At 44.6% G+C, this 14,926-nt stretch overlaps 1 pseudogene; it reads right to left on the minus strand.

Annotated features, from left to right (window-relative positions):
• LOC110502051 overlaps positions 1-14,926 on the minus strand; it is a 79,026-nt pseudogene that overhangs the window by 9,470 nt on the left and 54,630 nt on the right.

Raw genomic sequence — 14,926 nt, forward strand, 5'->3', positions numbered from 1 at the left:
TTGGGAAAACAAATAAAAACCTTATCTAATATCCTGTATCTAGTAGAAAAAAAAGTCAGTAACCCAATTTCATCATTCATGACAACCACCCAGGGAATAAGGGGCTCCTATATCAGATATAGACACTATCCAGGACATGGGGCACAAAAACAAACCCTTCATGAATAGTAAAGAAATCAATTAACATGTCTATCCTTAGCCTCAGAGTTCCTCTCTGTTTGAGTTCTGCCCTTATTTCCCAGTTCCGTGAAGTGAACCCACCCAGTTAAGAGATGTAGTCTTATGCTATCACTAACGACTGCCAATTAGTGAGCCGCTTGCTCTGCTCAAGTTTGGACTCCTTTCCAATTAAGGAAGCCGTGTTTTGTGTGATGTAGCACACGCCGTGCACTTGTTCTGCTCTAACTCTGGGGTCGTGTCAGCACTCAGCGTGAGTGCACAGCTAGCGCCCCGGCGCCCCGTACAGCGCGGTTGTTACCTGTTAACAAACTTTCCAAACAGGATGCGGTGGGAGTATCCCTGGTGGCGGATGTTCACTGTCTCCAGGACCCCAGCATAACGCAGCTGCACCATCACCCTCCCCTTTACAGGAACCCAGCGCCTGTCTGTCATCGTTGGGCTTTATGCAGCGCACAAAGTGGGGCCAACCCACCACCATCTTAGACAGCAGATCCATCAGGGAGTACTGCCAACGCAGTGAGGAGACAAAGCAAGGCGACGGGGGCGGAGCAAACAAGAAAACAGGGATTATTATTTGCATTATGCATTATTTCCTACGGTCATTGTGGAATTCCCAGATATCGTGCTGACGCTGGTTTGTCATTGTGTCAGAAAAACAATCTTCTTACTGACATTCTTATTCACTGGTGGATATAAATCGACCCAAAAATGAAAACCCTTTTCTATTTCTGTACTGTATTAGAGTTAAATGAAAAACATTGCTGAAATGGAATGATTGGGTATAGTGATGATGATGATGGTTAGGGAGATGTATACCCGGAAGTAGGAGGCCACGGTCTGTCTCATGTTGGTGGTTTCCTCAGGGTGCCGCATCATCTCCATGGTGTCCACCTAAACACAAGCTGTTACCATAATTCCTTCCTCACAATGGGATGGAAAACAGTACATTGTTGCTTGTTCGGTGTTGTCTCTGTAGGGCAGCAGCACCATAAACACTTAAAGCCAACAGTGTAGGGCCATGGGAGAATTGCAGCTAACGCTGCTCTGTATAATGAGGCTTGACATCCCAAACCAGATAGTCCTTCTAACAACGGGTTAACGAGGACGCAATATAAGCATTTTAATGGTCCTCGCACATCATGGCTTCATCAAAATGTATGACTCAATCTATATTTCATAGTAAGTCTACACAGCAAAGTGCATATCTTAATACTTTATTTGATCTTAGCACAGGGGGAAAGGTATGTCAAACATTTTCTGAATAACTTCATGGAGCAATTGGATGTTCTGACAGTTTACTATGTTGAATGCTGTTCAGATAGAACTACCAGCAATTATTCCCCTTCTGTTCAACTACTTCTGTTCATGTCTTTTAACAAGGGCCGTCCACACGTCTGCACTAGTTCCATAATTGTTTTGCAATGATAACTTTTATGAACTTCTCATCGGTTAACTGTTTCGAACTTTCCACAGGCTTTGATTGAGCATTTTACATCAGTCACATTTCAGAGATTGACTAACCGTTACCATGTACTTTCTTCTCACAGAGCAGGTACAGTGTAGCTGAGTGGTTCCTTTCTCTGTTCCTGTACCACCAGCTAAATGTTGCTCTGCCCAGAGTACCCCTGAAGTGTCCCCTCGTGTATTTTACCAGTAGGCCAATGGTCTCATGAGTCTTCTCAAGTAACCCCCGTGGATACGTCAAGTACCCCTGGTTGGGAACCACTGCTGTAGCTCATAAGGTGGTTTGATGCTTTTCCAAAGACTGCATTAAAATGGCACAATGTTAAACCCCAGCGTAAGTGACCCCGCCCACATGTTACCTTTGGTCTATCATTAAGACTCAAGAAAGATGAGGTATAAGATACAGTGCATTTGGAAAGTATTCAGACCCCTTGACTTGTTCTACATTCTGTTACGTTACAATATATATATATATTTTAAAAACATTGATGATAATGACAAAGGAAAACAGCTTGTATTTTTTGTGTGCAAATGTATATATAAAAATAAACAGAGGTACCTTATTTACATAAGTATTCAGACCCTTTGCTATGAGACTCGGAATTGAGCTCAGCTGCATCCTGCATCCTGTTTCCATTGATCATCCTTGTTTCTACAACTTTATTGGAGTCCACTTGTGGTAAATTCAATTGATTGGACATGATTTGGAAAGGCACACACCTGTCTATATAAAGGTCCCACAGTTGACAGTGCATGTCAGAGCAAAAACCAAACCATGAGGTTGAAGGAATTGTCTGTAGAGCTCAGAGACAGGATTCTGTTGAGGCACAGACCAGGGGAAGGGTACTAAAAAATGTCTGCAGCATTGAAGGTCCCCAATAACACAGTGGCCTCCATCATTCTTAAAAGGAAGAAGTTTGGAATCACGAAGATTCTTCCTAGAGCTGGGCATCCGGCCAAACTAAGCAACCAGAAGAGAAGGGCCTTGGTCAGGGAGGTGACCAAGAACCCGATTGTCACTCTGAAAGAAGTCCAGAGTTTCTCTGTGGAAATGGGAGAACCTTACAGAAGGACAAACATCTCTGCAGCACTCCACCAATCAGGCCTTTTTGGTAGAGTGGCCAGATGGAAGCCACTCCTCAATAAAAGACACATGACAGCCCACTTAGAGTTTGCCAAAAGGCACCTAAAGGACTCTCAGACCATGAGAAACAAGATTCTCTGGTCTGATGAAACCAAGATTGAACTCTTTGGCCTGAATGCCAAGCGTCACGTCTGGAAGAAACCTGTCACCTTCCCTACGGTGAAGCATGGGGTGGCAGCATCATGCGGTGGGGATGTTTTTCAGCAGCAGGGACTGGGAGACTAGTCAGGAATGAGGGAAAGATGAACGAAGCAAAGTACAGAGAGATTCTTGATTAAAACCTGCTTCAGAGGGCTCAGGACTTAAGACTGCGGTGAAGGTTCACATTCCAACATGATAATGACCCGAAGCACACAGCCAAGACAACGGAGGAGTGGCTTCGGGACAAGTCTCTGAATGTCCTTGTGTGCCCCAGCCAGAGCCCATATTTGAACCAGATCAAACATCTCTGGAGAGACCTGGAAATAGCTGTGAAGCGACGCTCCCCATCCAACCTGACAGAGCTTGAGAGGATCTGCAGAGAAGAATGGGAGAAATTCCCTAAATACAGGTATGCCAAGCTTGTAGAGTCATACCCAAGAAGACCCGAGGCTGTAATCGCTGCTAAAGGTGCTTCAACAAAGTACTGAGTAAAGGGTCTGAATCATATATTTTTTTTTTATATACATTTGCAAAAAAAAAAAAAAAAAACTTTTTTGCTTTGCCATTATGAGGTATTGTGTGTAGATTAATGAGGGGGGGGAAACCAATTTAATACATTTTAGAATAAAGCTGTAACGTAACAAAATGTGGAAAAATTCAAGGGGTCTGAATTATTTCCGAATGCACAGTAAACCATAGGCTGTTCTTACCTTCAATAGGTATTTGGGAGACTGAATACAGGAAGGTGTTGTTGAGAAACATGGAAAGAAAGGAAATTACAAGAGTATAGACAAGATGAAATAATCTGACATTCAACAAAAAATCCTAACGTGAGAAGTATTTTCTTAATATACAATATTTGACAATGGACAAAATCTTAACTGGACATTATGATTGTACTGAATGGTTCTCCTTAAAGGAGGTTAGTTCAGACAGTGAGAGATGAATAGAGCTGCAGAATATTATTTGTATAAATCGCTGACAATTACTTTTATGGTACACTAAGAGCAACACTGAGGGGGAACGTGCAAAAGTCAGGTTTACTACACTAGTTTATAGGTGAGGTATAACCCCAGATAGCCTTTTCAGACGGCTGTAGCAGGATGTAATTGTTTATGGCCTAACTGTGGCCTCACGCTGTCTAGAGGCCTTTAACATCCATCAAACCTCAACAATTCAACAGGTCTTACAATCAGCAGTCAGCATTTAAAGCCTCCTTCCTCACCAGCTGTTGACAGAGGGCACCACTGAGATATGCCCCCTTTGACAATTCATCCTTGTCGTGCCAGGGGGTTCGCAGTTAAAGGTAGAGCATGGTGCAAATGGACCCAAATGGATCTCAATGTTCAAAGGATTCAAATGGATCTGCTTTAATTGGAAGTCACATGCGAATGCTACGTCGTGTTTGATTTCTACTGTTTGTTTTTGATGTAATGCCTGTAAACGTATATAAGGAGTGATTTGGTCTCAACTTGGATGAAATAATAGCCACCACCATGATGTTTTTTTGAGTTGTATAAAGGGTTAAGGGAGAGAGAGCCCACTTTGTGGTGACTCTCGCCCTGGAAGTGGCCAGATGACCTGTTCAAACCAATACAGCAAAGCAACACGTCAATACAATACCACCTACAGGTCATGGAAACTTGAGTAAATGAGGGACATAAGGTATATTGAAAGCAGGTGCTTCCTCACAGGTGTGGTTCCTGAGTTAATGAAGCAAATAACATCCCATCATGCTTAGGGTCATGTATAAAACTGCTGGGCAGGCCATTATTTTGGCTAGCATGGCAATGCCCCCTATAGGATGGCAATGCCTCCATCCACAGGGCCCGAGTGGTCACTGAATGGATTGATGAGCATGAACATGATGTAAACCATATGCCCTGGTCGTCTCAGTAACCAGTCAACCCAATTGGACACCTATGGGAGTTTTACACCACCATCAACAAAACACAAAATTATGGAATTTCTCGTGGAAGAATGCTGTTGTATCCCTGCAATAGAGTTCCAGACACTTGTATATTCTATGCTTTGAGGCTGTTCTGGCTCATGGTGGCCCAACGCCCTATGAAGACACTTTATGTTGGTGTTTCCTTTATTTTGGCAGTTACCTGTATTTACAGTATGCGGTCTATTATACAGAGCAATCCTTTCAATAGAAAAAGTAAACTACTGTACCCAGAGTATTACAGTTGCCATAGAGAGAAACATCAAGTTAACTCCTGCTTTCAACAAGCATGACTCTAAGAGTAGGCCAGTTCCATTGTGGACCAGTGTGTTGGGTAATCCTTCAGGTAGACAGAAAGGGCAGTTTAGGACCAGTCTGAGCTGGATTGTATAGAATCAGCAGTACAGCTGTCTGCACAGGGGTGCTACAGTCCCTCCTGCACACGAACGAGAGGATAGGAACCAAGCGTATGCAAGACAGTCTGAAACATTTCAAAGTTTCTGCACGAGATGTCCAAATGTTTTCTCTGGCTATATCTTCAGAGGCTAAACTGTGATTAATAGCAGCGAAATAAGCCTTTGAAGCAGGATTGGTGACATCAAAGTCCTAATCCATGGGTGGCAGGATTTTTTATAATGAGTGGGAAGTATCTTAACACATTTCAAAGGGTTTTACGCCATGAATAAACAATAGCTGCACAGATGTGCCACACACACACAGATGTGCCACACACACCTTAGAAAAATACATCTCCAGAAACAGGAGGCAGCATTAACCAGGCTGCAGTGCACACTCCGAGGAAAACATCCTGGATTTCATAGACCCGTACTTCAAATGGACCAAGATGAGGTCATTCCTTTCATGATAATTACAACACTAGGCAGGGTAGCCTAGTGGTTAGAGCGGTGAATTTGTAACCGAAACGGTTGCAAGTTCAAATCCCTGAGCTGCCAAGCTAAAAATCAATCGTTCTGCCCCTGAACAGGCAGTTAACCCACTGTTCCTAGGCCGTCATTGAAAATAAGAATTTGTTCTTAACTGACTTGCCTAGTTAAATAAAGATAAAATAAATAGCTGAGAATGATTCACCTAAAACAACTATGGCCTGAAATCACACTTTTCTTGTTCCAACAGACAAACAATCCGTTCATATTCTACAGTATGACTCATACAGTTTCGCATCTCTGGAGTGATAGAAATCCAAATGCCATGGATTAATTAAAAGTCTGATCAAGTCTAACTTTAGAACAGGAACGTCCTGCTCTTGCCAAAAGGCTTCACTTCATGCCAAAGGAATGTGTTGTCACATCACACACAGCTGTAGTCAAGACAGCCCACAACATATGATTTGAAACAGAATATAGTAATTTATTCAACGGTAATAACAATGACATTGTGTTCAGGGTCTGACAGTCACATTTTGGTCAGAAAGAGTATGACATTGTTGCCACACAAACTCAGCAAAAAAAAGAAATGTCCCTTTTTCAGGACACTGTCTTTCAAAGATTATTCGTAAAAATCCAAATAACTTTACAGATCTTTATTGTAAAGGGTTTAAACACTGTTTCCCATGCTTGTTCAATGAACCATAAACAATTAATGAACATGCAACTGTGGAACGGTCATTAAGACACTAACAGCTTACAGATGGTTGGCAATTAAGGTCACAGTTACAAAAACTTAGGACACTAAAGAAGCCTTTCTACTGACTCTGAAAAACACCAAAATAAAGATGCCCAAGGTCCCTGCTCATCTGCGTGAATGTGCATTAGGTATGCTGCAAGGAGGCATGAGGACTGCAGATGTGGCCAGGGCAATAAATTGCAATGTCCATACTGTGAGATGCCTAAGACAGCTAGAGGGAGACATGACGGACAGCTGATCGTCCTCACAGTGGCAGACCACTTGTAACATCACCTGGGGGTGATGGTCGGATTCACGTTTATCGTCAAAGGAATGAGCTTTACACCGAGGCCTGTACTCTGGAGCGGGATCGATTTGGAGGTGGAGGGTCCTTCATGGTCTGGGGCGGTGTGTCACAGCATTATCGGACTGAGCTTGTTGTCATTGCAGGCAATCTCAACGCTGTGCGTTACAGGGAAGACATCCTCCTCCCTTATGTAGTACCCTTCCTGTAGGCTCATCCTGACATGACCCTCCAGCATGACAATGCCACCAGCCATACTGCTCGTTCTGTGCGTGATTTTCTGCAAGACAGGAATGTCAGTGTTCTGCCATTGCCAGCGAAGAGCCTGGATCTTAATCCCATTGAGCACATCTGGGACATGTTGGATCGGAGGGTGAGGGCTAGGGCTAGGGCCATTCCCCCAGAAATGTCCGGGAACTTGTAGGTGCCTTGGTGGAAGAGTGGGGTAACATCTCACAGCAAGAACTGGCACATCTGGTGCAATCCATGAGGAGGAGATGCACTGCAGTACTTAATGCAGCTGGTGGCCACACCAGACACTGACTGTTACTTTTAAATTTTGATCCAACCTTTGTTCAGGGACACATTATTCAATTTCTGTTAGTCACGTCTGTGGAACATGTTCAGTTTATGTCTCAGTTGTTGAATCTTGTTATGTTCATTCAAATATTCATACAAAGTTTTCTGAAAATAAACGCAGTTGGCAGTGAGAGGACATTTCTTTTTTTGCTGAGTTTAGCTAGCATTGAATGCAAGGGAAGCTAGCGAGCATTTGGTCTCCCTGATCATTTTTTATATATAAAATAATAGCCAATCAGGGTTGAGCTAAACTGAGTGAGCACAGTTGTGAATGGTCCTGGCACACCAAAAAAAAGTGTAAAGGGAAGCCAGGTTGGATTTGCCTTAACACCAGTGACATCATCAGAATCCAAACGTCATAGACAGAATTTTTTTTAAATTGTTGTTGTCTTCCGGTGGCTAGCTAGCTAGCTAAAATCGTCCCATTCATAAATTAGCCATGGATGGAGATAGGGATTTGGACTTGTGGTTTTACTTAATTTTCCGTACTGGCCAATGATTATAACAACGATTCGACCAATCATAAACATATACATTGTGCCCCTAGCCTGAGAGGATGGATGTTAAACATGTAGTATGATGTAGTAGGCTGGTGCATATTTGCCCGTGGAAGGAAGGCATTTTAGCCAGGTAGCCTAGGACAACAAAAACTAAAAGGAAAGGGGGATACCTAGTCAGTTGTACAACCGAAGGTATTCAACTGAAATGTGTCTTCCGCATTTAGTGTGACTCTGTATGACAGAGTCATAGACAGTTTCATCACCATGAAAAAGAAGAGGATGGCATTGCTGCCATTCTTCTACAAGTAGGGTGAGTTAACATGTTTTATTCTACTTGCAAGCATGCACACATGCACACACACATCTGTACCATCGACAGCCACATCATATTTACAGTGCCGTGCGAAAGTATTCGGCCCCCTTGAACTTTGCGACCTTTTGCCACATTTCAGGCTTCAAACATAAATATATTGTAACGGTTTTCTTCGTGAGAAGGAGAGTCGGACCAAAATGCGGCGTGTCTATTGCAATCCATGTTTAATGAATTAACACACTAAACACAAACACTACCAAAACAATAAACTTAACAAAACCCGAAACAGCCTATACTTGTGTATCCTAACACAGAACAATGACATCAGGACACTAAGGACAATCACCCACAAACACACAGTGAAACCCAGGCTACCTAAATATGGTTCCCAATCAGAGACAATGACTAACACCTGCCTCTGATTGAGAACCATATCAGGCCGGACATAGAAATAGACAAACAAGACATCCAACATAGAATGCCCACCCAGTTCACGTCCTGACCAACACTAAAACAAGGAAAACACACACGAACGATGGTCAGAACGTGACAGTACCCCCCCTCCAAGGTGCGGACTCCGGACGCACAACTTAAACCTATGGGGGAGGGTGTGGGTGGGCATCTGTCCGCGGTGGCGGCTCTGGCGCTGGACGTGGACCCCACTCCATAACAGTTTTAGTCCACCTCCTTAGCGTCCCTAGATAGGTGACCCTTCTTAATGACAGCTCGGGACAGAGGGTCAGCTCGAGACAGAGGGGCAGCTCGGGACAGAAGTAGCTCGGGACTGATGGGTAGCACAGCACTGAGAGGAAGCTCAGGCAGGTAGTTAGATCCGGCAGATCCTGGCTGGCTGGCGGTTCTGGCAGATCCTGGCTGACTGGCAGATCTGGAAGAGTCTGGCTGACTGGCAGATCTGGAAGAGTCTGGTCGACTGGCAGATCTGGAAGAGTCTGGTCGACTGGCAGATCTGGAAGAGTCTGGTCGACTGGCAGATCTGGAAGAGTCTGGTCGACTGGCAGATCTGGAAGAGTCTGGTCGACTGGCAGATCTGGAAGAGTCTGGTCGACTGGCAGATCTGGAAGAGTCTGGTCGACTGGCAGATCTGGAAGAGTCTGGTCGACTGGCAGATCTGGAAGAGTCTGGTCGACTGGCAGATCTGGAAGAGTCTGGTCGACTGGCAGATCTGGAAGAGTCTGGTCGACTGGCAGATCTGGCTGCTCCATGCTGACTGGCTGCTCCATGATGACTGGCAGCTCTGGCTGCTCCATGCTGACTGGCTGCTCCATGCTGACTGGCAGCTCTGGCTGCTCCATGCTGACAGGCTGCTCCATGCTGACTGGCAGCTCTGGCTGCTCCATGCTGACTGGCTGCTCCATGCTGACTGGCGGCCCTGGCTGCTCCATGCTGACTGGCGGCCCTGGCTGCTCCATGCTGACTGGCGGCCCTGGCTGCTCCATGCTAACTGGCAGCTCCTTGCAGACTAGCAGCTCTGGCGGCTCCTTGCAGACTGGCAGCTTTGGCGGCATCCTGCAGACAGGCAGCTCTGGCGGCTCCTTGCAGACTGGCAGCTCCTTGCAGACTGGCAGCTCTATGCAGACTGGCAGCTCCTTGCAGACTGGCAGCTCCTTGCAGACTGGCAGCTCCTTGCAGACTGGCAGCTCCTTGCAGACTGGCAGTTCTGAACAGGCGGGAGACTCCGGCAGCGCTGTAGAGGAGGAAGGCTCTAACAGCGCTAGACAGGCGGGAGACTCCAACAGCGCTGGAGAGGAGGAGGGCTCCGACAGCGCTGGACAGGCGAGGCGCACTGTAGGCCTGATGCGTGGTGCTGGCACTGGTGGTACTGGGCCGAGGACACGCACAGGAAGCCTGGTGCGGGGAGCTGCTACCGGAGGGCTGGGGTGTGGAGGTGGCACAGTATGGGTTAGACCGTGAAGGCGTACTGGAGATCTTGAGAGCGGTGCTGGCACAGGACGTGCAAGGCTAGGGAGGTGCACAGGAGGCCTGGTACGTGAGACTGGCACCATCTTAACCAGCCGACTAACACGCACCTCAGGACGAGTATGGAGCGCTGACCCAGGTGCCATCAAATCCCCGACACGCTCCGTCGGGCGAATTCCATGTTTAAAACACCAACACAGCAACTCCCTCATTTCTCTCTCCTCCAATTTCCCCATTAACTCCTTCACAGTCTCTGTTTCGCTCACCTCCAACACCGGCTCTGGTCTCCTCCTTGGCTCCTCACGATAAACAGGGAGAGTTGGCTCAGGTCTGGCTCCTGACTCTGCCACACTCTCCCTGAGCCCCCCCCCAAGAAATTTTTGGGGCTGACTATGGGGCCTCCGTCCGCGCCGCCTTGCTTGCTTCGCAAACTCCATTCTCCTATATCCTTCCGCGCACTGCTCCATCGAATCCCAGGCGGGCTCCGGCACTCTCCCTGGGTCGACCGCCCACCTGTCTATCTCCTCCCAAGAAGTATAGTCCATACTGTACTCCACTTTGGGCTGTTCTTGCCTGTTGACACGCTGCTTGGTCCCTTTGTGGTGGGTGATTCTGTAACGGTTTTCTTCGTGAGAAGGAGAGTCGGACCAAAATGCGGCGTGTCTATTGCAATCCATGTTTAATGAATTAACACACTAAACACAAACACTACCAAAACAATAAACTTAACAAAACCCGAAACAGCCTATACTTGTGTATCCTAACACAGAACAATGACATCAGGACACTAAGGACAATCACCCACAAACACACAGTGAAACCCAGGCTACCTAAATATGGTTCCCAATCAGAGACAATGACTAACACCTGCCTCTGATTGAGAACCATATCAGGCCGGACATAGAAATAGACAAACAAGACATCCAACATAGAATGCCCACCCAGTTCACGTCCTGACCAACACTAAAACAAGGAAAACACACACGAACGATGGTCAGAACGTGACATATATAAAACTGTATTTTTTTTTGTGAAGAATCAACAACAAGTGGGACACAATCATGAAGTGGAACGACATTTATTGGATACTTCAAACTTTTTTAACAAATCAAAAACTGAAAAATTGGCCGTGCAAAATTATTCAGCCCCTTTACTTTCAGTGCAGCAAACTCTCTCCAGAAGTTCAGTGAGGATCTCTGAATGATCCAATGTTGACCTAAATGACTAATGATGATAAATACAATCCACCTGTGTGTAATCAAGTCTCCGTATAAATGCACCTGCACTGTGATAGTCTCAGAGGTCCGTTAAAAGCGCAGAGAGCATCATGAAGAACAAGGAACACACCAGGCAGGTCCGAGATACTGTTGTGAAGAAGTTTAAAGCCGGATTTGGATACAAAAAGATTTCCCAAGCTTTAAACATCCCAAGGAGCACTGTGCAAGCGGTAATATTGAAATGGAAGGAGTATCAGACCACTGCAAATCTACCAAGACCTGGCCGTCCCTCTAAACTTTCAGCTCATACAAGGAGAAGACTGATCAGAGATGCAGCCAAGAGGCCCATGATCACTCTGGATGAACTGCAGAGATCTACAGCTGAGGTGGGAGACTCTGTCCATAGGACAACAATCAGTCGTATATTGCACAAATCTGGCCTTTATGGAAGAGTGGCAAGAAGAAAGCCATTTCTTAAAGATATCCATAAAAAGTGTCGGTTAAAGTTTGCCACAAGCCACCTGGGAGACACACCAAACATGTGGAAGAAGGTGCTCTGGTCAGATGAAACCAAAATTGAACTTTTTGGCAACAATGCAAAACGTTATGTTTGGCGTAAAAGCAACACAGCTAATCACCCTGAACACATCATCCCCACTGTCAAACATGGTGGTGGCAGCATCATGGTTTGGGCCTGCTTTTCTTCAGCAGGGACAGGGAAGATGGTTAAAATTGATGGGAAGATGGATGGAGCCAAATACAGGACCATTCTGGAAGAAAACCTGATGGAGTCTGCAAAAGACCTGAGACTGGGACGGAGATTTGTCTTCCAACAAGACAATGATCCAAAACATAAAGCAAAATCTACAATGGAATGGTTCAAAAATAAACATATCCAGGTGTTAGAATGGCCAAGTCAAAGTCCAGACCTGAATCCAATCGAGAATCTGTGGAAAGAACTGAAAACTGCTGTTCACAAATGCTCTCCATCCAACCTCACTGAGCTCGAGCTGTTTTGCAAGGAGGAATGGGAAAAAATGTCAGTCTCTCGATGTGCAAAACTGATAGAGACATACCCCAAGCGGCTTACAGCTGTAATCGCAGCAAAAGGTGGCGCTACAAAGTATTAACTTAAGGGGGCTGAATAATTTTGCACGCCCAATTTTTCAGTTTTTGATTTGTTAAAAAAGTTTGAAATATCCAATAAATGTCGTTCCACTTCATGATTGTGTCCCACTTGTTGTTGATTCTTCACAAAAAAATACAGTTTTATAGCTTTATGTTTGAAGCCTGAAATGTGGCAAAAGGTCGCAAAGTTCAAGGGGGCCGAATACTTTCGCAAGGCACTGTATATAGCTTACGTTGATTGGACAAAATAGTTTTTGGTATCTTTTAGTTGTCACTGTATTAGACTAAGCATAGGTGATTTGATGATGTTGAAATGGTGCTGGATTAGTAGAGGCATATGAACTAACAGGTTATAGAGCAAACAACACAATTATCACAACACATAGGTTGTAATATGTATTTTTTTCCCTGGCTTGGCTTCCCCGGTGATTTCACCCACGCACCACTACCGCAAACAAACAGAAAATGCACAGAAGCACAGTATTGCATAAATCATGAAATCATGCAACAGCATACCACCCTGCATCCCACTGCTGGCTTGCCTCTGAAGCTAAGCAGGGTTGGTCCTGGATGGGAGACCAGATGCTGCTGGAAGTGGTGTTTTAGGGCCAGTTGGAAGCACTGTTTCCTCTGGTCAAAATATCTATATCCCCAATGCCCCAGGGCAGTGATTGGGGGCATTGCCCTGTGTAAGGTGTCGTCTTTCGGATGGGACGTTAAACGGGTGTCCTGACTCTCTGTGGTCACTAAAGATCCAATGGCACTTATCGTAAGAGTAGGGGCGTTAACCCCGGTGTCCTGGATAAATTCCCAATCGGGCCCTTATACCATCATGGCCACCTAATCATCCCCAGCTTCCAATTGGCTCATTCTTCTCTCCTGTAACTATTCCCCAGGTCGATGATGTAAATGGGAATGTGTTCTCAGTCAACTTACCTGGGAAAATAAAAAACAATACAATTCTCATTGTAAACAGGGCTAAGAAATGGAATGACCGAAATTACAATTTATGTCTGACAAAACACATGAGGGACAGTTTGACATTTACTGGGGGGGCTGGTCCTGACTCTGTAAAAAAAAAAAAAAAATGCACACCCTCCCCCTTCACATGAACTCAAAATAATGTTTACGGCCACAAATAACAATAACTGTAGCAACCCTGTGTTTATAAATGTGGCTATCGACTGTGTCACTTGTTTTTGTGGCACAGTTGATCTCCCGCAGGGCTACGGGCCAGAAGGTTGAGGGTTCGCCAAGCACCCTAGGGACAAGCTCACTCTCCCTGCCTGTTTCATTTACACTACAATCAGAGCCGGCTGCAGACAATGATCAGCTACGGGGAAATCAGATTTTCTACATGTGGATGCCATATTAGTAGTTATATTAAATATATGCAACATATTTTCCACCAACTGGTCTCTGTGCCAATACACAACACAACCAAGAAACAAAGCATACCAACATCCGGAGCTTCAATATCATGGTTTGTGTTTTCAACACCACAATAAATAGACTATGTCAATCTCGACAAACAGAAAATACATCCATCCCTACTTTGTAGGCCTAACCAGTATTGAAGGCATGGCTTGACAATCTCTGAATGTCATTCAACTTTTTGGTGTTTTGTTTCACCAAATGGCCACTGCACAATTTGGATTGATTGATTTGATTTATTTACTAAAAACATGTATATATGTATGTATATATATATATTTTAGATATTTTCCTTATTGTAGGATATATATATATATATACACATACATACACACACACACACACACACTACTGTTCAAAAGTTTGGGGTCACTTAGAAATGTCCTTGTTTTTGAAAGAAAAGCACATTTTTTGTCCATTAAAATAACATAAAATTGATCAGAAACACAGTGTAGACATTGTTAATGGTGGAAATGTCTTCTGAGCTGGAAACGGCAGATTTGTTATGGAATATCTACATTGGCGTACAGAGGCCCATTATCAGCAACCATCACTCCTGTGTTCCAATTGTGTTAGCTAAACCAAGTTAATCATTTTAAAAGGCTAATTGATCACTAGAAAACCTTTTTGCAATTATGTTAGCACAGCTGAAAACTGTTGTCCTGATTTAAAGAAGCAATAAAGCTGGCCTTCTTTAGACTAGTTGAGTATCTGGAGCATCAGCATTCGTGGGTTCAATTGCAGGCTCAAAATGGCCAGAAACAAAGAACTTTATTCTGAAACTCGTCAGTCTATTCTTGTTCTGAGAAATGAAGGCTATTCCATGTTCTGTTCTGTGAAGGGAGTAGTACACAGATTTGTACGAGATCTTTCTTGGCAATTTCTCGCATGGAATTGCCTTCATTTCTCAAAACAATAATAGACTGACGAGTTTCAGAACAAAGTTGTTTGTTTCTCGCAAGTAAGCATTTCACGGGTAGTATACACTTGTTTTATTTGGAATATGTGACAAA

This window comes from Oncorhynchus mykiss, chromosome 22 (assembly GCF_013265735.2).
Source record: "Oncorhynchus mykiss isolate Arlee chromosome 22, USDA_OmykA_1.1, whole genome shotgun sequence".
NCBI lineage: Eukaryota > Metazoa > Chordata > Actinopteri > Salmoniformes > Salmonidae > Oncorhynchus > Oncorhynchus mykiss.